Source organism: Onychostruthus taczanowskii, unplaced genomic scaffold, assembly GCF_017590055.1.
Source record: "Onychostruthus taczanowskii isolate IOZ18803 unplaced genomic scaffold, ASM1759005v1 scaffold13, whole genome shotgun sequence".
NCBI lineage: Eukaryota > Metazoa > Chordata > Aves > Passeriformes > Passeridae > Onychostruthus > Onychostruthus taczanowskii.
In genome coordinates this window covers 4,663,268-4,684,291 of record NW_024498462.1, presented here as the reverse complement: position 1 = coordinate 4,684,291, position 21,024 = coordinate 4,663,268, and the positions used below count along the sequence as shown (strand labels likewise).

Here is a 21,024-nt window from a genome sequence, read left to right as displayed (position 1 = left end):
AAAGGCTGTTGTCCATACCTCTGTATCACACATCATGTCACAATGTAAGGAAATAACCTTCTTTTTCTTTACAATGTGTGGACACTTCCTAGTACGCTCATTAGTCAAGACAGCCCCTGTAGGGCAGGTCAAAACCAAGAGAAGCATTGTATTAAGAATGATGGATGTGATCCTGGCACCCACAGTCATACTGCAGTTCCCAGAACGTGCTGCAGTTAACAGCACCAGAAAGATTTAGTGCCAAAACTGCCATACCTAGAGAGTCCATGATCAGCCTCTCTCTGTCTCATGCTGGAACATCCAGCCCCACTCTTCCTCCCATCTGATTGCTTCTGCAGTCAGTTAAATATGCAGAGGCACTGCCATCATTCTTTTATTTTACTATTATTTTATTTTTATTATCAGGCAAAACACTGACAACCATTATAATACTATAATTTTTAATGGATGTCCTTTGCCAGCAGAGAAAAAATAAAAAGCAAACTGTAGGATGGTCTTTCTCTTTGTGAGGGATGGGCTGAAAACCAGCATTAAAATGTCCTGTCTGTGTGGCTGGGCTGTCTGTCCCTGCCTGGTGGTGCAGCACAGAGGGAGCTGTGATCCCTCTTTGTGCCCTGCAGTTGTGCCCAGAGCTGGCTGCAGCTGGCAGTGCCATGGTCACCAAGGCAAGGGCAGCCCCAGCCTGGGAGGCTGTGAGTGATAGAGGGGCCGGGTGTGAGTCCCACTTGAGCCTGTGGCAGCTCAGCTGGTCCTCCCAGTGCTCCCTTTTACACACACACAAGCCCTCAAGGTGTAAAAATACAAATGGGAAAGGTATTGCACAAGCTTACAACCACTGCTCTTAAAGAATGAAATTGCTGGGAAGTAGGACAGCGCTCCTGAGGCAGCCAAGGGCTGTCCCAGGGAGAAGGTTGAACAGCAGACACCCCTACCCCAGTCTATTCTGCCTGTGGCCACACTCACACCACCAACCCTCCTTCTCTTTCTCTGTGCTCACATCTCCCCTCTCACTGTAATGAAATTAACTGTATAATTAACTGTAATTAATATATAAATACCTGCCTTTTGTTTAGTTGTTGTGAAACTCTACAGCATCATGAGAACTCTTCCAAGGTGCATTATTTTCTGCTAATTTGCAATAAACCACTTACAGCTCTGAACTGTCTACTCCTCTGCTGACTGAGAACAGCTGTGAACTACAAGAACAGAGAATATGTTTAATTGCTTTCTGAAAAGCTATTCCACTAAAAATGTGTCACTGCACTGACTGCAATGATATTTTGTCTGACTTGTCGCAGAGAAATGAGAGAAAGAGACCTAGGGGTCCTACCCAAAACGCTCCTAAGCAGCTAAGTCATATACAAATGGCCTTCAGGTGAGAGACAGCTGATAAGATAAATAGAATAACTTCAAACAAAGCAGGCAACTGTGGTCTCCCAGAGCAGTCCACAACTAAACACATCTGTTACCATCACACAGGAAATGTCAAGGCCAAATTCTGGCAATGCCAGGCACAAATGCCAGAATTGCTCGAGCTCCACTACTGATAGACTTTACACATATTTTTCTCTATTCAATGAGGGCTGTACATGACAGAGTGCCATTCCCAGCTCAGACAGAATGATGAGCAGCTCGTGCTGCTGGTAACCCCCACTGAGGGCAGCTTTGACAGGCCCTGAGCTACAAGAGAGCAGCTCTGACCCTAGAGATGGCTCTTCCCTCCAGTGTGCATCCCAGAACAAAAAACTACTGCTCAGTTCATTCTGAGCACAGCCCTGGGTGGTTTGTCACAGATCAAGTCATTGCTTCACATCACACTTTCCAATAATGTCCAGCATGATGGAGAATCTCTGCTGTTTTACTAAATTCTCTTCCCTCCCCCTCCCCTTAGGCAGCTTTAGTGAAAGATTCCATTGATCAAGAATGGCCCTAAGATGGCACAGAGGAATTGCAGGAATTTATCAGAACAAGCAGGTCCCTAGCCCAGCCCCTCAAGAGCAGCCAAAGATATTTTAGAAAAACAATACAATGCTAAGCCAAAAAAATGATTAAACTCCCCTATCCACTGCATGTGAGGAATGCTTAACTGAGGAAATGGGTGAATTCTGCCTATTTGCACTCAGCCTCAGAAATGCCTTGGATTCCAAAAATCATCCCAGACCCAGGACATTACAGAAGGCACAGTTAAGGATGCATAAGGATTTTTCCTCCCCTCTATATTTCTACCCAATGCAATGTAACCACCACATGAATAATTATCTCCACTGAACTCTACTCATCTCCTTCTAACAAGGAACTGCATGGGTGGAATTTGCATTACACACAATTTACTTCCTTTTAGCCATTTTTAATTAAATGAACCATCCTTTGGTTACCACCTAGGGTAAACAAAAGACTGAGCTTCTCAGTCTTAATCATTATTTCCTAGAACCAACACTGCCAAAATAAAAACACCCATCAGAGGAGAAGTCTGACTCAGACTCCTTAAGGTCAACAAGTCCTTTAATTGGTAATAAACTGATAATGCAATGCTATAGTCTAAATATTTGAGAGTTCTGTTTATTTCATAGGTGGGAACTATTTGCAGGGCTTGCAGGATGTAGTTCATTGTAATTCTGCAGATTGCCAGAACACAAATAAACAAGCACAGCCACCTGGGACACCAAGAAATCCCCTAATATCCCAGTGAAAAGGGATGCTGGATCTCCAGAGAGGATGCCAGTACCTCAGAGGGTTTGCTCTGTCACCCTGCTGGACCTGCTCTGCCTCCATTCACTCCCAGCACAGGCATTCTGCTCCCAAGAGCTTTGGTGGAGGTGAGAGGGAAGCCTCCCACACCTCCACTAAATGCACTTGGCTTTGGGGTGGGGGCAGGGGCTTGTGCTGAGCTTTGCTCTAAATCTGCACTTATGTCCTCAAGAAAACGAGTTCTACAAGACTTTGCATTCCTTATTTATTAGTTTATAACAGCCCTTCACCCCCACAGTTTAACTATGAGCCAGCTTAGGGCGTCTCATGGACATCTGCTTCTGCCACACTGACATTTCCATCAGAGAAACATCCTGGTGTCCAGGCTTCCCTCTAAGCCAAGGGAGAACAGACTTGTTGTATCACCTTTAAAAACTCAGCTGTCCTGCTAGCAGGGTTTCTAGATGCCACTGGTATGATGGGTACTCCTAAAAGCAGCTTCTCAGCTGTTACACTTGAGAAGATAAAGACAATTAAATGTATGGTGTCTAAAACTGAGCAGTTAGCAGCTTAAAGCTAAAACATTGCAAGTATTTAGAGTAATAACTTCCCTGTCCTCCTTTGTCACTCACTCATCCTCAGAACCCAGATATTTTCAATATGAAAAATGGGAGGTGGAAGATAAGTTTTGTCTGAGTTCAAACAAAGAAACTGCAGAAATGGAAGATGAAGGAAAAAGCAACCACCCATGAGAACTTCTGTCTATTATTTTTGACCCAGAAAAATATTTGCTGACCTCAACTGTGCTTTCTTCCAAACATAATTTCTCCATGTTTGCCTGCAGTGGTGACATGTCTTAAATTGCTTTCCTGACCCTGCTTGTTATGCCCCAATAATTGTGAGCTTGCAACACCTACCCTGGTTGGGAGCTCCAGATCAGAAGACGTTTTATTTTAAAAGCCACAATGCTAAAACCACCTCGTTTTGTAACAGGGTGAAGTTAAAAATATGCAGGGCCCAATTCCTTTGTACTCCTGTGCCTGCTGAGCTCAATGGCATGAGGCGTGGTGATAAATCCCAAGGGAAAACAGTGCTGTTTGTTTAGGAAACTTTGCATACTGAGGGATCCTTCCTTCTGGTCACTGATTATTTTTAAGCCTCAGCCATGCCTGGATGATTCTGAAATACCTTCATTCCAGTTTTGAGTTAACTGTAAAACAGCAGGGTGCATCACATAGTTGGAGATATCCAGCAGGTATAATTCCCTCCAGCAACCAAGAAAAGGAGTTTTAGAAACACTCTTAGGAATTAATTCCCTGACCTGTAGTTTTTAGTCACTGATGCCAAAACAAAGAGGGTCTACATCCAGAGGCTGGGGTCACCCTTCCCGTGATGGAGGGGGAGAAAAATGATGCGCGAGGTCCGTGTCTGATCTGGGCTTCCCGCCTTTTTCTCTTCTAATTCCCAAACATGTGCTGAGGCCTAGACTGGTCTGTGCTGGGCCTAGTTCTACTACAGAAATGCACTACACTAAAATTTTAACTACAGCTGTTTTACTTTGTCACCCTGTGACACAGTGAAAGGAAACTCCAAGGGGAGTAAGCCCATTGCTGAATCTGCCACATCCCCTGCTTTCACAGACCTTGTTCCATGTGGAAACAAATTCATATATGGGAATATTTGTTTTAAACTGGCCACTTTCCTTCCAGAAATAATCCAACTTTCCAATGAAAACACAGACTCAGTCACTCATTCACCCACTGCAGCCATGCAGATGCTCTAGGAGCTGCTGACCTGAGTGGCACAGGAGGCCCTGGCAGCACTCATTGCTCACAAGAAGGAAGAAGGCACCTGCTTCCACTGTCTGTCCCCTGCAATGCTTACAGGTTTAAGTCTGCCCAGTGAGGGGTGACATCCAACACCCACAGCCATGAGGAGGCTAATGCTACCAGGGATGGGTAGTCTCAATTCACAAGGAGATTAAAAGTGAATCAGATTCACTAATTTCGACACAAAACCACAGTTCTCATACTAGGTTCTCTCTACTAGACAAGGTTGCAGTAGGTTAATTAGCTACAAGCACAGCTATAAACAGATGTGCTTAAACTAGCACAAATCTGCATGTGGACATGGCCTGTCATTTAGTTCAGCTTAACATAAAAGTTTAGACAAACTCAAGTGAGAAGTCTAAACACAGATTGCACTGATTTAATTAAATCACTAAAAATAAAATCAGAATCAGATAATCATCTGCTACTACTTCCTTGCACAGACAAGGTGTTTCTTCCATCTGTGCAGCTCCACGAATACTTAGCAAATCTTGAAGGAAGGTGGAGAAAACAGACTTTTTGGATAAAAATAACAAGGTCATCTGAACTGTTGAACAATGTAGTTTTATTTCTAGGTGCTTAAGCTTAATAAGATTGGGGACTTTTATGTAAGCAGTGACATCTCTAATTCTGCCCAGACACAACTGTATGAGGATGCTGTTGTGTAAAATGCACGTTATGCTGCAGAGGGTGAGATGCCAGCCCAGGACACTCCACACGGGTGACTCTGCTTTGTGCTGTCAGCCCTGAGAGCTGCAGGTCTGCAAGAAGGGAACAGCTTGGGCTGAAGCTCCTGAAGCCATGGAGGCTCAGTCAAGCAGCCACCCAGAGCATTTCCCAGCAGCATCCTGCCGGGCTGAGTTTCTAATCCCATCTGTTTTGCCTCTCCAAGATGAACTGCACCATTAGGTTTAACTTGCAAAAAAAAAAAAAAAAAAAAAAAACAAAACAAACAAAAAAAACAAAAAAAAAAAAAAAACCAAAAACAAACAAACAAAAAAAAACAAACAAAAAAACAAAAACCACCCAACTTGGTTTTGAATCAAGTGTCACTAACAATCCCTTATTTTTTCTCAGGCTCTGACGCCTGTTCATACCCCAGGACAGCCTTGCACTCCTTATAAGTTTGTTGCAAACATTTATCATTGCTTTGTTTTTCTCCCCCCCCAACACACACACTCCCCTGCTACATCTCTGAGTGCAGATAACAATATTGATTTAAATGCAATCAAAGCGAGCCTCATGTACAATGAACACTTTGTCCCACGTTGTGCCACACTGTGGCAAGGGCTGCCCCTTTCCCAGGGATGGAGGCCCATTAAAGGGATACAATTTATGAGTTCAGGAGGAAAAAAAACAAGTTTGCACTTCAATTACAGAAATGTGCAGGAGAGCAGAAACCTGGGTCACCACGTGGAGTTTCTCAGATACTCTGCCAAAGGTGGAACAGGGAGGGAGGCAAGGGAAATGGGTTCAGCCCTCAGAGCCAGCTAACTCCTGCCTCTGACACCCCCACAGAAGTGTCACAGGGACAGGCCAGTAGATCTCCACTGTCTGACCATGCCCTGGGGGCAGAGATGCAGGGGCATAGAATGGTTTATAGCATCACTGGAGAGAATAAGCTCCACTGCAAACTATTCTATGTCAAAATTACTCACTGCCAAAGCAATCCTAGAAAGGTATAAGGACCAAACAGGTCATAAGCCATAGGTTACCATGGCTTACACAACAGCATTGATCACACTGGAGAGATGGCTGCAAAGGAAGCAGAAATTAATAAATGCTGGTTTTATTGCCATATCAAGCATTTACAACAATGAAGCATGAACAGGAAGTAAACAAAACCAGTGTGGAGAAGGGAGACTAGGAAAACACAGACAAAACAGCAGAAGTCACAGGGAAGTGACACATCACATTGCACATTTTTACAAATTACTTGGAATACAAAGTGGGGAAATAATAACAAAAAGTACACTATAAATCATCAAAAGTACCCCTTATTTTCTAGGACTGTCCTTTTTTTAAAAGTTTTTTTTATATCAGATTTCCTCTACAGGGAAAGTTGTGGATGCCCCATCCCTGGAAGGGTCCAAGGCCAGGTTGGATGGGGATTGAGAAGCCTGGTCTAGAGTAAGGTGTACCTGCCCATGGCAGGGGGCTTGGAATGAGATGATCTTCCAACCCAAACTATTCTGATTCTATGATCTCTCCTCTGAAAACCAACAGCTGCCTCACAAACTTAATTTTAATAGATGGGACAAAAAACACTCTGTGACTAATTGCAAAAGGCTTTGATAACACAATTCATCAATGCAAGATAAGATACACTTTGATATGAACAGCCCGAAGTCCCGGCCAGACCCTGGGGAATGATGCCCCGTGCCCGGGCAGGGCCCCGGCAGCCCGGTCGGTGGCAGCAGTCCCGAGCCGCCCCTGCAGGGCTGGGGAAGGCACGGCCACCTCCATCCTGACCCCGAGCGCCCACGGGCACCTGTGACCCACGTCCCACCGGCACTGCCGCCCCGCCACGGGCACCGCGGCTGTCCCCGCGTCCTGCCTGCTCCGTGCAGCCGCCCGACCCCACACTCCCGCACGGTGCCCCCGAGGCCAGACCCTGCCTGCAGGGGAAGTCCCGGACCCCTCCGGGCACCCGCGGCTCGGCTGCCCGGACCCCTCCGGGCAGGCTGTGCCCGGCACACGGGCACGGCACGGGCACGGCACGGGCACGGCACGGGCACGGCACGGGCACGGCACGGGCACGGAGCGCTCGCACCGAGCCCGGCCGGGGCTGCGCTCCCCCCCCCCTGCACAGCGGGGCTGTGCCCGGCACGGAGAAGCCCCGCAGCCCTTACCTGCCCTCGGCGGCGCGGGCGGGGCGGGAGCGGGGCTGTGCATCCCGGGGCGGGGATATCCATCCCGGGGCTGGGCTATCCATGCCGGGGCCGGGCTATCCATCCCGCTGCTCCGTGCAGCCGCCCGACCCCACACTCCCGCACGGTGCCCCCGAGGCCAGACCCTGCCTGCAGGGGAAGTCCCGGACCCCTCCGGGCACCCGCGGCTCGGCTGGCCCGGGGCGGGGGCAGCGGCTGTGCCCGGCACACGGGCACGGCACGGGCACGGCACGGGCACGGCACGGGCACGGCACGGGCACGGCACGGGCACGGAGCGCTCGCACCGAGCCCGGCCGGGGCTGCGCTCCCGCCCCCCTGCACAGCGGGGCTGTGCCCGGCACGGAGAAGCCCCGCAGCCCTTACCTGCCCTCGGCGGCGCGGGCGGGGCGGGAGCGGGGCTGTGCATCCCGGGGCGGGGATATCCATCCCGGGGCTGGGCTATCCATGCCGGGGCCGGGCTATCCATCCCGGGGCGGGGCTATCCATCCCGGGGCCGGGCTATCCATCCCGAATCGGGGCTGTCCATCCCGAATCGGGGCTATCCATCCCGGGGCCGGGCTATCCATCCCGGGGCGGGGCTATCCATCCCGGGGCGGGGCTATCCATCCCGAATCGGGGCTGTCCATCCCGAATCGGGGCTATCCATCCCTGGACGGGGCCGTGCCCATCCCGGGGCAGCAGTCAGACTGAAAAGCCGGGCCGGAGCAGGGGCGGGGATCAAGACAGGTCAGCGGGACCTGCGAGGGGCTGGAGGCAGCCTGGGTTGGGGATTCTTTCAGTCTTGCCAAATATTGTTATTGCATATTAATACAAAGTAATTAGTTCCACCCTTGTCTCAGCCAGGGCAGGACCCGCCTTGGAAAGGCAAGGTTTTAGGAGAGGTTAAGGTGTCAGAAGAGCAGATGTGAGTTATTAGGTGTTCGGAGAGGAGGCGCAGGCAGGAGGGCACCCCCAGGGCTCGGAGCAGCCCCGCAGCCGGAGCGGGCAGAGCAGCCCATCTCCCTTCAGCGTGGCAAAGCTGCCTCCTGGTGAAACAAAACCTGTTCCTCTCCCTCGTCTGTGCCGGGGGACAGGAGAGAGTGAGCAGGGATGCCGGGGAACGAGCGTTATTCCAGGGCTCAATTCCGGCAGGTAACCAAGAGTGAACCCGCCCAGCCCCTGTTCTAACCCAAACCGGCAAAGATTTAAGCTCCAAACTAGGATTTGAAGGTATGTTTCCAGCAATTCCAGTTTATTGGGATTTGTGCTCCCTGCTGTTTACCTCGGTAACTCAATCTAGACCCGTGACGCTGCCCCTCGGTGCGGCTCCCTTGCACCAGGGCACTGCTCCCAAGACACAGTAATGGATACATTAGATAAATCTTACATGGGGAGGGAAAATCAGGAGGCTCCAGGAGACTATGGAGGGGCTTGACAGCTGGCTTGCAAGCAAAGCTGAGTTAGCAGAAGAAATAATAATTCATTATTTTTGAGTGTATCCATAGCAAGAAGATAAAGCCGTCAGCATGGGAACAGATTAGAAAAGATACATGAAAATTTTTGTAAGCTAGACTATGTGCACAAGTAAATGTGTGTACGTGCCTTATTAAATTTCTGTAAAACGTTTGCCAATTATATTAACACAGATTGCTTTACACCAATAAATATACTAAGTTAGAGCACGCTTTGTTAAGAGTATATAAGCTAGAGAACACTCAAAATAAAATATTTTTCTTCTTAGACCCTGATCACGTGCGTGTATGCCCGACCTGACAGTGACAGGAGCCCTGGGGAATGTGGGAATGTGCCCGCCTCGCTAATTCCCCAGGGGCACTTTACAAAGTGCCAGTGCCGTTGGGAGGAAAGCAGAGCATCCCTGAAAGGATGCAGCAGGGAGCTGCTGGCTGTCCCTGCTGTCCCGCCCGCCGCACACACGGCAGCTCCCCCAGTTTTCATCTTCTGCTGCAGAGAAAGCTGCGGCAAAACCAGTCACACTTTGACATCACTAAGAGTTTGAATTTCTGGCTGCTGGACAGTCAATGCTTCTGCATCCAATGGAGGCAGGAACAAGAGCTTAGTGTAGGGTTTATCTCTGGCCACTCCTGCTCGATGCTAGACAAAAACGTGACTTGGGAGTGAGTAAATACAGTCACGTGGGGACTTTACAACAGCCTGTAAAATCAGTGAAGAAATCCATTTTATTACCACAGCCTGTGCCTCCCATGCTTTTCTCACGTTTCAGTCTTTTAATATCTTCAGAAGAACAACTGGCATAAATCATGTAATATACTAAAATAGTAGGCAGATGGGAAAAATAATTGATTTACTTGCTGATTTCTACTTAGGCTTTCATAGTCCATATCCTAAAATGAACTGCTGATTCAAGTCTAAGACTTGGGCTATTAAGCTTAAAGCATCAGGAGGTCTTCTGAGTCTGAGAGATGCTGATTGCTGCCTGCCCCTATGTCATTCATTATTATGACCTTTCTCTTCCAGAACAATTGCACTGTGTACCAAAGCCCTGCTTCCTGGATAGTGGCTGAACATTGCCTGCTGATGGGAAGTAGAGAATAAATGTTTTGTTTTCCTTTACTTCCATGTGCATCCTTTGCTTTTACTTTATTAAACTGCCTATATCTTGACCCATGGGTTTCTTCCATTTTATTTTCCCCCACCCCATCTTGTCCTGCTGAGGAAGGCAGTGATAGAGCAGCTTGGTGAGCAGCTGGCATCCAGCCAAGGTAAACCCACCACCAAAATGTTTGTCCATTCATATTGCCATCACAGTGATAAGCCCCTCAAAACCCACAACTTTTCAGAGTACAGTGTGGGACTCCCCTTTAGATGAGGTGCACCCCTATTTCAGATGAACAATCCTTTTGTTATCTCACCTAAGCTGGGATCTCTGCAAGTACAGCCATAGCACAACCCATTGTTCTAAGGATTTTCTTTCTATGCTGTCCTTTTTCTTAACTCAAATCCCACTAAGCCTAGAGTGTTTTCAGTATTTTTAGCTGTGACTTTCAAAAGGCTGCCAAAAGATAGCTGAAAAGTACACATCAGTGTGATTAATGCTCTCGGCGTTTCTTCATGATCTGGCCTCCTCTAGAGGAACTAAATGTGGAAGCATGACAAAATCACCAACAACTCTTTCACTGGGGGTTTTCATTGAAATTTTTGCAGCCCCAAAATTTCCTCCCCAGCTACCTGACTGCAGTGCTAAAATTACTGAAAGCACCAAAGGAAGAACATGGTCCTTTGGATTAATGCTCTCGGCGTTTCTTCATGATCTGGCCTCCTCTAGAGGAACTAAATGTGGAAGCATGACAAAATCACCAAAATCACCAACAACTCTTTCACTGGGGGTTTTCATTGAAATTTTTGCAGCCCCAAAATTTCCTCCCCAGCTACCTGACTGCAGTGCTAAAATTACCAAGCACCAAAGGAAGAACATGGTGCTTTGCAGATGCCATTTTTACTTACCACTGTTGTATCACAAAAATATTTTACTGAGAACAAACTGATTCTCATTTTTGTTTACTGGGTGTTAAAATTTTGGTTTGCAGCTTGCCAGAATAAAGAAACAGATAAAATCCCCACTCCACTAGGACAAATGCTCCACCAGCAAGACGTAAACATAAATTCAGACTCCAAAGGAGGAAAAAAACCCTGATAAATGTGTGTGAGAGCAGGGTCCTACTTCTATCTGCAAGAACTGGGCATCTAGGACTGGATAGGAGCAGAGTAGCAACATATCTCTTTAGACACATCCTTTGCAATCCTGCTGTATGTCTTACTTGGTTAGAGATGGTGAGTCATGTTACAGCCAAAATTCAGCAAGTAAAATTCAGTGCAGGTCAAGTGACACTACATGGAGGTCATCCAGTTTAAACCAGCTAAGAAGCTGGCCTTATTTTATTTGGCACTGTGGACCTCAATTTTTACTGATGAAAAGCTGAGCTGTTCTAATCAAAAACTGAGGCTCTGTGTCCTTTCTGCTGTAAGGTATAAATCTGTATTGGTTGGCAGCAAGAACTATATTTTTGATACCATCTTGCTCAGCAGTGCTAGGTTATTTTTTTCTTTTAATGTAATAAGAGTTTTAAAAGAGAAATTGGCTCATGTTTGAGGGAGATTACTGAGAGACTTACAAATCACGCAGCCCAGGTCATGGGAAAGATGTTGCCAATTGCTTACAGCAAAGCCAACAGTTTTTGCAGGGCCGTGTTCATCCCAGCTAGCAGTGACAGAGTGGGATGGCAAAGTGCACACAGCCACCCACGGCTCAAGCCACACGAGGGGCTGGAGCCTGCACCAGGTACAGGGCAAGGTCCAGCCTCCTCTCTGTAGTGAGAAGAGATGGTTACTAAAGGTGAGGCTTCCTTGCAGAAAAGAGAAACACAGGCACCTGCAGAAAAGCAAAATCCTTCAGGAAAACAGACCCACAGGCCTGAGACCTCCAGCCATATCTCAAGACTGGTATTGATCAGTGTTCATAAAGGAAATGGCAGTTTCCACATGGATGAGATAAACCAGCATGGGTTGTTTTTGTACTGCTCTGTTGCCATATATTTATTTCTGGCCAGAGTGAAACCAGCACAGAAAAGGAAATCCCACACAGTTGCTCATACCACCACTGTCACTCCAGGTTTGCTGTGCTGAGCTGAGGAGTTAGGCCAGATACATGGCAAAAAGCATCCTGAGAAATCTGTTCTCTGGCTTCCAGTAAATGCAGTAACCCAGCTTCCAGCAGAAGACAACACGGAGCAGAAAGTAACTTATCAAAGAGAGACAATTAGCAAAGCTGTACCATTTTCAGACCAAAATGTGGTTGATGATTAAGGGACACTGCCTGATATCCCTTCACACTGTTCATCCCTGCCCTCTGGATGCCCTGTATGCTCCCTTCTGGTCAGCAGGAAGACCTGAGGGATACATGCTTGCTGCTAACTGGCTTTAAAATTGCCCTGTGTTGTAAGAGGAAATAATAGTCTCTCCTGTTAGGAACGCATCCTGGCATTCCTTTAAAACAACCAAACAATAAATATTCTCTCATATAGGGGTTTCTTTGAAATATTAGTGAGTTTGCTGCCCCTCTTGCAGTCCAAATCACATTTAAGAAGTGGATTTCTCTTTGGTTTTTTCAGGATCTCCTAAGTAAAGACTACACTGCTGCACAGTACCACACAAGGAAAGGTAACACAGAGGCAAAGCTGTTTGCAAGACACAAAAACAGGAGTAGATTTTCCTCTGCTTAGTGAGAGTATCTGCAGTGAGATTACTGAGCAAACTCCAGTGAATAAAAGTGAAGGATAAAATTACCTACAGGGGCATAACCTTCCCCACAGCTGCTGTTTCACCAGCAGCACTGCACAGCCTGTTGCACTGCATTATGAGAAAGCTTGTACCAGCAGGGTACCAGCATTCTGGAGAGCCAGGCTTTTCCAACCCACCCTCCAGCCCCTAGGGTAAACAGAGGCTGGATTTGTTCATGGATCTGTCATGTAAAATAGCAAATCTAAACAGAAATGCTGTTTAGTAACATGAACCCATGCTCTGCTCCAACACAAGAGTCAGCACACAAGCATTTCAGGTCTACTTGTCACAATCAACACTGCACGTAGTCAGCTTTGGAATTTCTTTTGTGAACTAGAAGTCCACGTCTTCCCAGTTATTTTTGAAGTACTATAAGTAAACACCCACCTTGAGAGGACTGAACTGCCAGACCTCAGTGCGAGAACTCTACTCAAATGGGTTCCAAAACTGCTTATATAGGCATAATTTTGAAGGACAAAATGCATTTGGTATCTAGTGCCTTAACAAGCAGTCAGAGCAGAAAGGACAATTCTTGAGAATAATTCTTTAAAAAGGAACCTTAGTTTGAAGATGATTTCCTGTTATGAAATACCAGAAGGTTTTTCCCTGACCCCTTAGAACAGGTGTCCCTTCCTTTCCTCCCTGGTCCCATCCATCCAAGCAAGGCTGAAACACTCACCTGAGCACATTCCTGTCTCAAAAGGGTCCCAGGAGGTTTTAAGCTACTAATGTACATAAAGCTTTTGTATTGCAAAAAGGGCTATCAAAATAGGCTTAACATGCCTGGAATAAACCAGGACTCTGCCAGACTTTTATGTTATTAAAACATGAAAAAAGATGCCTAACTGCATTATGCTGATATTTGCTTAGAGGAAGTATTGCTTTTGCTGTAATTGACCTGAGGGACTACTGAACAAGATGAGGGTGGCTTACAGGAATAAGATCACAAAAATAGCATTTTCTAAGGAAACAGGAAAGATATGCTGATGTTCTTTGGAAGTACAAATTAAGCTGCTACTTGAGGGATAACACATAAAAGGTATTTAAAAACTATCACATGGATTTGTGCTCAATCACAACAAAAAAAGTCCTTTTTAATTGTCAAGAGCCAGCCTTTGTATTGAACTCGCCCACCATTTGATTATCTATTTGGCCAGTTCATGTCCTAAAACAGGAAACATTTGCAAAAAATACAAGCACTCTATGAAAGGCATTTGAACTGCCAAAGAGATTATATTATTCAAACAAACTTATTTCTAGAACGTAGCAACAGTCAACTATACTATTAATAATAATAATAATAATAATAATAATAATAATAATAAATAAAATGTTGAAGTAGAAATATCAGGAAGAAGCATTGCCCCATTTGGCTTAAAAGTCCCAACTGCAAGAAGCTGCTAATAGTTTTTATTTAATCTTTATAATGATGACATATTCAAGGTCACTGGGTGCTGCAGTAGGCTTGTACTTTAAAAAAAAAAAATGTAAGTCATTGATTTGCTTTCTGATTTTTGCTCTTTAAATGTATACTTGGAACTATTTTAAGATTTTTTTCTTTGCAATCCACAGGATAGAAGCAGCCTTTCCTTAATGAAAGAGCAAATGAAACTGACCTTTCATGTCATTATTCACCACCACCATGCCCAGAGGTAGAAAGGTAGAGGAAACCGTAAATTATTGCATGGGTCAGTGTCTCCCAGCTATGACATATTTTAATGATGGAACACAGAGGCTAAACAGCAGCTTTCTGCAGCAACATGCTCAGTGGTGCCATCCTCTTGGCCGGGCTCAGCCCTGCTCCCACAGCTGTGTGCACATGGATGGCTCCAGAGCTGCAGGAATCTCACTGACACCACGGGACTCAAATCAAGGCTGCAAACCATCCTTTGGAAGGTCGGGGCTTCCTGTCCCAGGAAGACACTCTAATTACATGTAATTACTGCTAGAAGGTACAACCACTCTAGTCTATCTGCTACAGGTCAGTTGTCAGCTGGGGTGTGACCTGGCTCCCAAAATCCCAGTGAACAGAACCAGCTTTTTCCAGCTGTGCACAGACAGTGACCCTGACGGATGCCAACCAGAACAGTCCCAGCTGGATATGACATTAACCTGCAGAATGAAAAGGGGCAAAATGAAAACCTGATGCAAATTAAATACCAGTCACATCAGTGGTGCTGCTAGATAAGGCCCTGAACTGGGTTTTATGCTTTTTTTTTTCTTTCTGAGTGCTGTCTGCTTATAGGATTGGAAGCTTTTCAGCATTTCATACAGGCTCCAAGAACATATCACTTATTGAACATTATAGAAAAGGCCACCCAGTAGCAGTTTTACATCATCGCTGGCACAGATTCAGTACTCAGTGCTTGGGAAGGAAAAGAGCAAAGAAAGATCCCAACTGCATTTCTGATAATTTTACAAAGCCATTTCATCCTTTGGGAAAGCCTGTACAAGCCCGTGGCTTTTTGCCTTTCCCTTGTGAGAGTGGCAGTCCCAGGGCAGATTGTGGACCGGGATGATGCAGCCAGGGGGATGTTCTGTGGGTGCCCAGGCAGGAGGAGCTGGGCGAGGGGAGGGGAGGCTGCTGCAGCAGGGGGTGTCCCTGGCACGGGGGTGTCCATGGCATGGGGGTCCTTGGCATGGAGATGTCCATGGCACGGGGGTGTCGCTGGCACGGGGGTGTCCATGGCATGGGGGTCCTTGGCACGGGGATGTCCCTGGCACGGGGGTATCCCTGGCACGGGGGTGTCCCTGGCACGGGGGTGTCCATGGCACGGGGGTGTCCATGGCACGGGGGTGTCGCTGGCATGGGGGTGTCCATGGCACGGGGGTGTCGCTGGCATGGGGGGTCCCCGGCACGAGGGTTCCTGGCACGGCGATGTCCATGGCACGGGGGTGTCCCTGGCACGGGGGTGTCCTTGGCACGGGGGTCATCGAGAGGCACCGCCCGGGTCTCGGCAGCACCGCCTGGCACTGGCACGGGCACGGCCGGCCGGGAGACGGAGCAGGGACACGGAGCAGGGACACGGAGCCGGGACACGGAGCAGGGACACGGGCACCCGCGGGTGTGCAGGACACGGAGCCGGGCTGCGGGACACGCCCGGGTGCAGGGTGCCACCACCGCCACCGCCACCGGGACGGGTTTGTCCAGCTGCGAACCCCGGGTGCCCCGGGGGAAGGCGGGACCGGGGTGGAACTGTGCCGGGCTGGGCTGCCCCACGGCTTCCACTAGCTCGTTTGAATCAAATTGCCGAGTACAACTGGATTAGACTGTTGTTTTTCAAAGGTTACACCCTACAAGCTATTAAGATCCATATGTTTTTCAGATGAGTTCATCTGAAATCATCTGAGCTATTGCTTTCCCAGCTGCTCCCACGATGTACAGGCTGCTGACAGGTTCATTTTCCATTACTTCCCTACACTTGGCAAACTCAGTGCCCACTTGATCACTGAAGGATAACAAGAGCTTCCAAAGAATTGGAACAGCAGCAGACGGGCTACAGGATCTGAGTCCCCATCAGCTGAAGAATAACTTTGGTTGCCTGTCACAAGCAAGTCAGAGGCAGGACAAAACAAGTGCTTAGGTTTATCTCCTGGTCTCCTGCACTGTTTTGTATTCAGGATTGCTGATCCTCTGCTCCACAACTTCATCACATTATCGTGTTGCCATGCTCAGTGCAATAAAAATAATTAAGACAAGTCTAATGAGATTATTAGCAAAGCAGGAAAGGAAGCATCTTATCATTCTTGCTGAGAATTAAAACCAAGTAAACAAGTAACCTTCTCCTGGGAAGCTCCTGGGAATCAAAAGGAAAAGTCTCATGAAGCCAGGCACAAAGTAAGTAGCTGCTCTTGGTTCACTCTATGTTAGCTTGCCCACCTTAAGATGCTGCAGCATTTCCAAAGCCCTGCCCAGCTTCTGGGAACTCAGAGTTTCCCAAGGAAAATGCCCCATCAGACACCACCTCCAGGGGCAGTGCCAGAGCAGCCTGGGGAGCTGGCTGCCAGCAGGCAGAGCCAGGCTCCAGCTGCCAATGGACCCCATGGCATTTCTGCTGGGAGAAGGGCAGCTGGGCAAAACCAGCTGTACAACCATTAATTAATAACTAATGGCATATAAAATATTATTCTGCCTCCCCAAGAAAAAGGCCACACAGTCCCACTAAATTCAGGCTCCTTCAGAGGGCAGCTGAGTTGCAGAGCCTGGATGCAGAAACAGCTTCTCAGTTCCCTCCAGGGGCCAGTTATGTGAATTAAAATGAAAGGAATTCACAGCCAGGTCAAACTCAGGCAGGCAAAGCAGTGCTCAGACACAGAGGCTGCTTTAGTCTCTCTCCTAAACTGGAGCATGCCAAAAGCAGAGAGATTTGTAGCAATACATGGAATTGGGAGCAGCTGAGGTCAGCACTGAGTCCAAGAATTTCCTTGAAACAGTGAGAATTTAAAAACAGGCTATTTTTTAAAATAAAGAATGAGGTCACCTTGTAGTCATTTGACAGCATGAACTGTTGTGTTTGAAAGCACAAACACATCCTTTTAACATCAATGCACCTGAACCCTCCAATTCAGAGACAGCAGGAGCAGGTGGAAAGCCTAGAGTTCAGCCCAATTGCATTAATTTTATGCCAGGTTTTAATATGGCAGAGTAACCCTAAAATTACATTATCATACCTGTTAAGGCAAGCAGCCACCATATAAATTATACAGTTCCATGCTCTTAAGCTGAAAGCATTTCTCATTTTAGACAAGGACAACAAATGCTGCCAAACCAAAAGAACAAAACCACTTAATAGTTTCAAAAATTGTTAATCTATGAAAATGCAAACAATGATTAGAAAAAAGACCTTTTGCTCTGATAAGATTGATAGGCAGTTCAATCCCCATATCCTTAGTGTGAATTTTCCTTATTTTCCTTTTTTGTTGTTGTGTTTGTTTGCTTGTTGTTTTGGGTTTGGGTTTGGGTTTGTTTTGCTTTTTGTTTGATTAGCTTCAATTGTGAAACTACATGAGAGAGAGAAAGGTCAAAAGAAAAAAGACAAAAGGAGAGTTAATCATATGCAGGGAAAAGGTTATGCAGTCAATGAAAATCCAAGGAAACAGCGATGGTACAAAGGCAGCACCATTTTACTGAGATCTACCACGCAGGGGAGAGCTTGCTTTGGCTTTGACACTTGAGCCACCGAGCAGAAATGGATTCTCTGATGGTGGCACTTTACGTTAGAAAGTCATTCTTTATCCTGCATCCAGCAGGGCACTCGTGGTGCTCAGCTCCCCTGCACACAAGGTGTTTAAATTTACCGTGTATAACCATCCCCTGCTGCTGCAACAGAACTCCCTCCAGCACTTCCATCCTCCTGCTCCAGCACAATCCAAGGCAGCCGAATCCCAGGGCATGTGGATGCTCCACCAGCATCCCCAGGAGGTCTGGGGCAGCATCATGAGCAGCTGTTTCTCTGCTTTTCATTTTTTCTTCAGGTCAGAAGGTAGGGAAGATCAGAGGAGTGTTCCTGTCAACCCAAAAATCCTGAGCCAGATCCACAAATGTGTCCAGATGTTTACATTCACATCAATTTCCCATGGAACTGGGTGACTAAACACACACTGCTGTGGGTACAGGTGTCACAGTTCTAGTGCAAGGTGCTGCACACAAACAAATCCTTTTGACTGCAGCAGGCATCAGTTTCCTAAAGCAATGCAGGATAAGAAAACTTCCTGCACGGTCTGTGTCTGTCAGAGAGGCTGGATCTGCTCCCCACCCTGCCTGTGCAGAGGCCAGAGCAGTGCAAGGCAGGCAGAGGCACTGGGAGCATCCTCAGTGCCAGGACAAGAGCACTGGGTGGCTGCTTCTTCTCACTTTAGTGCTTGTTTTTCTTCTTTTCCCCCCAGGAAGAGGAAAGCTTGTTGGACAAAGATTTTGCTCTAGGAAACTCTGGCTTTTGAATGGCTAAAAGGAAAATAGGACTCCTTTCTGGAGTGAGAAAAGGGACAACATAAAAGAAAAGACCATTCTAGACCTTTTACAAGAAAATGGAATTGTGCTTTTTGATAAGAAGCTCATAATTTGATATTTGATAATATTTGATAATATTCATCTGGGGATTGAATACAGAGGGTTACGCATATTTCTGAGCAAGTTACTTTGAAGTGACAAGCCATAGTGCTCTCCTCAGAAGAGTTTATATTTTTGTTACCTTACTTTCACTCTCTACAAAATTAAAAATAGCAGTGGGTTCATTAATTAGTTTTTAGGCTGCAAACACTCCACAAAAACTTATAAATGTTTTTTTAAACCACAAACAGGGCTGTGCAATAAGCAAGCAAATTGTACTGTGCATTTGAAAATCAACCTAATGATGGATTTAGAGGCTTAAAGCAATTCTTTCACTGCACTTGTTAGAATCTTTAATTACACACCTCTCTTCATCCTCAGCCATCAGCTGTGATACAGAAATAGAGAGCTTCATAAATCACTGGGTTAGACTGGGTTTAGTGTCATCACACAGTTATGGATTTAGCTTATTTCAGGAAGACAGCAGTTGGAACACTGCTGAGCTTTGTCAAGCAAAACATGGAATTCTACAGGAAGTTTTTTAATTAGGTTTCAGGCCAACAGAAGCAACTCCTAAATATCCTGGCAGTGCTTTGTCTGGATGATGCTGCCTTGCTTGGGGTTTGCCTCTGGGCTTCATTTTTTAATGACTGACACTTCTATTTAGAGAGTGAATAATGGCAGCTGCTTGAAAGGGAACATTTCTGAATATATTTCAGTGTACACAGGCTTGACTCACAAACTCTGTTAACACACAGCTCCTGGTAGTGGCCCCTTCCATTTTATCTCGAGATAGGATTCTTTTCTCCACCCAGAGCAAAGTGGCTGCTGTGCTGCTGCACTCTGGGCTGTTCTCTCCTCTTAGCTGAGCACTGTAAGTAAGAGGTTCTTTTTCCCATTGTAATTTAAAACATCAAACCAGAGCAGAATTTGTTTTCTGTGTTCAGTTGCCCTGAACAGGCAGCGCTGTTCTCCAGGAGAAATGAGTTAGAAGCAGTCAGGAGCTGACAGGTGCCATCTATCCCCTTCACAGGAGAGTAACCCTGCAGGAACCTCTGCTTTGAGTGGAATGAGCCCCAGGTGGGTAATAGTCAAACATAAACACTCCTGCTGTTCAGAATCCTCTGTAAAACAGGGTAATGGTTGTAATCTTTTGCTATGAGCTATACCCATTCTGTAACTGGTAATCTCAGCCCTTCATCCCAAAATTAGAGGGCCACATACAGGATTTGTGTTCTTGGCTCCTGTTCTCTGGTCAAACTGAGCATTTCACCCTCCAGGAATGTAGTTCTGTCATTTTTTAAATTGGCAAAAAGTGAGTGTAACAAAGCAAAAATACATATTAGCTGAGGGAGCTTTAAATGCCAGGGAAAGGACTTTGGTGTTGATGGACGAGAGGGAATTAGAGCACACACTGATACTGTGGTGAAGATACAGGATCCTGCAGGTGCTGACTTACTCAGCAGAGTGGCAGTGGTTTTTTGAAAATTGCTATCTTATGCAAAGGATCAGGGCTCTGTGAGCTGCCAGTCAGACTCCTGGGTATTATGGAGCTGCCACAGGCAATCACTGAAATGTGTCTGTAGGTTGTCTCATGTTCAGATCATTTGCACTCATCCATGGTTAAATGACTAGAAATCAGCAGCAGCTCCCATTTTAGGCTTTGGGGAAAGCCAGTGAAATTTCCCATGAGTGCTTGTGATCCCTCCACACTTCCTCAGTGAAGGTGAATCTAAATGCTTTTCAACTTTTGGAAGAAATCTGAATTTGAATTTCAGTCTTCCAATGTACATATTCCTTTTTGGACTCTGGGTCCCTGTGATTCTTGGACAAGACATTTAACAGTTGCAAGACTTGCCTATCCTCTAGTTTAAAGACAGGCACTGCCCACTCTGTTGGAATCTGTGTGAAGTGCTGACAGTCAGAACCAAGGAGAAGACATCTCCAAAACTTTGGGAGATGGCTCATATAAAACTATCAGCAAACCCTGCCATCTGCCCAGAGATTATTCAGGCATCTGCCATGCACAGAAGTATCTGGCAGAATAAAATAGTTCATAAACCTGATCCCAGCAGTAACTGATGCAAGCAGCAACCTGACTTCTTTGCTGAAGGGTCTGCCACCATGTCACATGAGAGACAAGGGAGAGCCTGGTTATACCTTTCCCCTCCAACCTCACATGGCCAGATGCTGAACCCCATCTTCCAAAATGCTTCCCATGGGATCATCAGGCATGAATCAGTCTCATGCTTTCAACAAGCATAGAAAAAGT

General features: G+C 46.5%; 1 protein-coding gene across 1 annotated transcript in view; it reads right to left on the bottom strand.

The window, feature by feature from the left end:
* The window catches only part of LOC121331887 (synaptotagmin-like protein 2), a 36,293-nt gene extending 28,482 nt beyond the window's left edge, over positions 1-7,811 (bottom strand). The window contains exon 1 of the mRNA XM_041396700.1: positions 7,772-7,811. The gene's annotated coding sequence lies outside the window, so the exon portion shown is untranslated. The remainder of the gene's footprint in view (positions 1-7,771) is intronic.
* Between the last annotated feature and the right edge of the window lie 13,213 nt (positions 7,812-21,024).